This window comes from Hyaena hyaena, unplaced genomic scaffold (genome assembly GCF_003009895.1).
Source record: "Hyaena hyaena isolate Hyena2069 unplaced genomic scaffold, ASM300989v1 scaffold_134, whole genome shotgun sequence".
NCBI classification, from domain to species: domain Eukaryota; kingdom Metazoa; phylum Chordata; class Mammalia; order Carnivora; family Hyaenidae; genus Hyaena; species Hyaena hyaena.
Genome location: NW_024080766.1, coordinates 1425793 through 1429641, shown reverse-complemented (window position 1 = coordinate 1429641; position 3849 = coordinate 1425793). Strand labels below are relative to the sequence as shown.

The 3849-nt window shown below is 57.9% G+C and overlaps 1 long non-coding RNA gene across 1 annotated transcript; it reads left to right on the top strand.

Moving 5' to 3' along the window:
* The first annotated feature begins 1278 nt into the window (after positions 1 to 1278).
* LOC120235644 lies at positions 1279 to 3316 on the top strand. Its single transcript, XR_005529474.1, has 2 exons — positions 1279 to 1408; positions 2946 to 3316. It is a non-coding gene; the product is annotated as an uncharacterized LOC120235644 (long non-coding RNA).
* Positions 3317 to 3849: the final 533 nt, after the last annotated feature.

The window sequence follows — 3849 nt, the reverse complement described above, 5'->3', positions numbered from 1 at the left end:
GACGGTCCGCACGCCCCACTGCTGGTCCACGTGGGCGCGGCCCTCCTCGGGGGCCATGGGCGGCCGAGAGACCTCGCCACTCCCCCGACCCCTCTCAACCTCGGAGCACCTGGCTCCTTCCAGCTCTTTCCAGCTCTTCTCGGTTCTTCCGTTTGATTACTGTTATTTCCCCCCAGACAGTGCTCTTGACCGGCACACGCCAGGCCCAGACGCCAGCTCCGAGGTGGCTTGTAAGGCCACAGGCTGCAGGCACGTTGACTCACAATGGTGGCAATTGGGTAATTTGTTTAAGAACAGAAAGCAAGACTGCACCTGAGTTCTTCTTCTCCCTGTTGGGGCTCTACTAGGCACCACTATTTATCCCAATTACTAGGCACCACTGTTTATCCCAATTACTAGGCACCACTGTTTATCCCAAGGATGAAAATACAAAGACAACAGCAGAGGCCTCCTAGGCACCTCCTTCCCAGATCTCCGCCCGCCCTTGCCCGGGCACCTCCCTGCGCCCTCAGCTCCAGGCGGGGAGCCGCCCCTCAGTCCCAGGCCCTGCTTTCTGGCTGTGGCCATGCGTCTCCCAGCTGGCGTGCTGGTGCCCACGAAGGGCTCCTGTGTCTCAAGTGCAGTTATGTGTGTCTCTTGCCCTCAAAGCGCTCCAGGGCCAGACGAAGCCCACAGTCCTCAGACCCACGTCCAAAGTCCCCACAACCAAGGCCAAACTTGTGTCTGGAACCTCGCTGTCCCCCCTCCCCCTCCACTGTGGTCCACAGAACTGTTTGTGGGGGCAGCAGAGCATGCAGCCCCCCCAGCACGCCCTCCACCCCCACCCGGGCCTCAGGCTCCCTCGACACGAGGTCCAGCCCTGGGCTTCCCGGTTGGTCCCCCTGACAGCGGCCACTTGTCTTCAGACACTGAGATACCCGCCCATTCAGCCAGAACCTGACATGCACAGCTCTGACCCCACCCTCAGGCCTGACCCTGCGGCAGGGAAGTGAGGGGGGGATCTTTGCTGCTCTCCCTCCAGGAGCCCCCACAGCTGCCCCTCCGAGGCCCGGGCTCTGGAGAGGGTCAGCTGGGACCCTGGAACCCCCTTCCCTGAACGTGAGCTAGCAGCCAGTCTTCAGCAGCAGGTGCCCTCAGGGCTGCACTGACCGGCGTGGAGATGTCCCCGGAGTCCTGAGCCACACCCAGGGGGGCCACACCCGGGGGTCCACACCCCGGGGATGTACCTGCCTCAAAGGAGCTGCCTGTAACCCGAAGCTCAGCCGGGGGGCGGCCGACGAATGGGTGCCAGGGCCACTGCTCTCAGCTGCACACACGCCCGTGTCTGCCGTCAGCAGCGGGTGGGCCTTGGCTGCCGGGCTGGCGGTCTCAGCCCCCTGGGGGTCAGCCGGCTGTCAGCATGGGGCAGGTAAGACTGGGCCACGTGCCTGCCCTGCCCACCGGCTCACCAGGCTTGTTCCGTGATGTTCTCAGGGCCCCACGACCCCCAGGGGTCCGGGCTCAGAGCCACCTGAGAAGCATCAGCTGTGCCACATGGTGGCCCAAAGACAGAGGAGCAGCAAGGCAGCCGGGTTCCCGAGGGGGGAGATGCCAGCGCTGCTGGGGGAGCTTCTAGGTCACCCTGTAGAGGGACACGGATGAGGCCGGGTTCTCAGGGACACAGCGCCCCCGCCCACCTCCCCAGGAGGAAGGGGCGGCCCTTCCGGTCGGCGCAAGCCCACCACCATCTGCTACTTCCCTTTGCCATTGGGAGGCCCTGCAGCCTGGTCCCGCCCAGGGTCAGAAAACCCCCACCCCTACCCCTGCCCCCGCCGCTGCGCCTTCCAACGTCATGTGCTGCTGTGGGCTTCCAGGCCCAGCCCCCCTTCCAGCGTTTTCTGCGAAGGGTCCATGTTCAAGTCCACCCCAAAGCCTCCGGTCGCTCCTGGGGTCCTCCTAAGAACTGTCTCAGGGGGGTGTCGGCTGCCCTGGGCAGCACAGTGACCCCCAGGCCCCCTCCCTCCGAGCGCCCCCAAGCTTCTGCCCCTCATGTGGTGGGTAGGACAACGGAAACGGTCAGGGCCTAAGCCCTTTCTAGAACGAGGGCCTGCTGTCCTCATGTGGAGCTTTGGCTGAAAATCAGAGGCAAGAGTAGGACACCCGCTTAACCTCCTGGTCCGCGCAGACTTGACTTTGCGACAGCTTCACAGTCTTGCTCTGCTCCTGCATCACAGGGGACTTGCTGCTATTTAACTTGCTCTGTGAAGGTGTCACCTTTCCAAAGACACTGTACTCTTTAGGAGGCCGGGGCAGGGGTCGTTCTCGCCTCTTCTGCGGAGGAAATCCGAACCACTGGGCCCAAGGCTGGAGCGCCACCGCCGTGCAAACACCCCTGCAGAAAGCACGTCAGTGCCCGCGGGCCAGCTTGTAAAGGACTCTGCCTTCCGCCCCCTCCTCGCGGAGCTCATCAAGTCAGGTGTCTGCAGTGGATCTGCTCGGTGCACAGAATGATCAAAACATTGAAGGATAATGATTATGTCCCTTTAAAAATGATTGATTGCTATAAACTAAACACAGTTCAAGGAAAAGCAATGAACTCATTGATTAACTGAAATGGGCTGTTCAAGAGCCATTGTCCGCATCCAAACAGCCAGGCTTCCGGGAAGTCGATTTAGGATGAACTTTGCTCCCTCTTTCTTTCTTTTTTTTTAAGTTGATGATTATTTATTTTGAGAAAGATGCAGAGAGCAAGTTGGGAAGGGGCAGAGAGAGAGGGAGACACAGAATCCAAAGCGAGGCTCCAGGCTCTGTCTGAGCTGTCATTGCAGAGCCCGACGTGGGGCTTGAACCCACGAACTGCGAGATCATGACCTGAGCCAAAGTTGGACGATTAACGGACTGAGCCACCCAGACTCCCCTTCGCTTCTGAAAAAGATGTGACTTCCTTTTCTCTTTCTGGGTTTCAGCCCCGACGGACGGAGCTGGCAGTGTTTTGGATCAACCCCACGTGGAGCAGGGGACTCTCACCACGGGAGGCTCAGAAGTGGGCGGGAAACTTGGGCACGAAAGCGCCGTGGAGAAGGTGGCACCGCGCTGGTCCTCCCGGACGCCCAAGCAGTGCCGAGAATATGTACTTGCCCTTGAATTATGTTTTTCCTCTCACACTGATTTGTGAGTCTTGAAAACCATCACTGTTAAAAAAGAAATTCAAAGGAGACAAAGGAAATGAATAAAATCCCTGCTCGGAGGGGGAAAAGCAATAGAAGCCTCCAATAGGGCGATTTCATGCTTTTGTTAATTAAACGAACAAAGCAAAAAAAAGAAAAAGAAAAAAAAACGGTGCAGCAGGCTGTATCCTACATAACAGCTTCCCCTAATAAAAAGTAATAGACAATTTCCCGCACTGGCTTCTCGTGAATACTATTAGAGCAGGTGATGGAGTTTGGGAACCGGAGGCTGTCAGAAGGAGGCCGCCCCACCTCCCTCTTCTCTTTATTAAATGACTGAGTGCAGCCGCCTGTGTCCTATCCGTACCTCTCCCAACTATCGGGTTGTATTATTTTACATTTTGATTGAAATGATGTCACAGCCAGATAAAGGCCAGGCCCAGTGTTGTAATCGAAAGGGCCGAGCTGTTTATTCCGCGATCTGCAGCGGCCCACCGCTTGTCCCCAGGCGGCGCCCAGACGGGGCTCTCTTGTTTAACACGCCGCTGATTAGATCTATTAACAAAAAAAGGTAACGAACTGGGGGGTCAAGGGCCTGGAGCTGGAGTTTCAGGGAGAAAAAAAATTGGGAAAAAAAATTAAACGGGAAGGGACGCCGTCTGTCAAACTTTCCAAGTGTGGCTGGGAATTGCCGCAAGTGCGT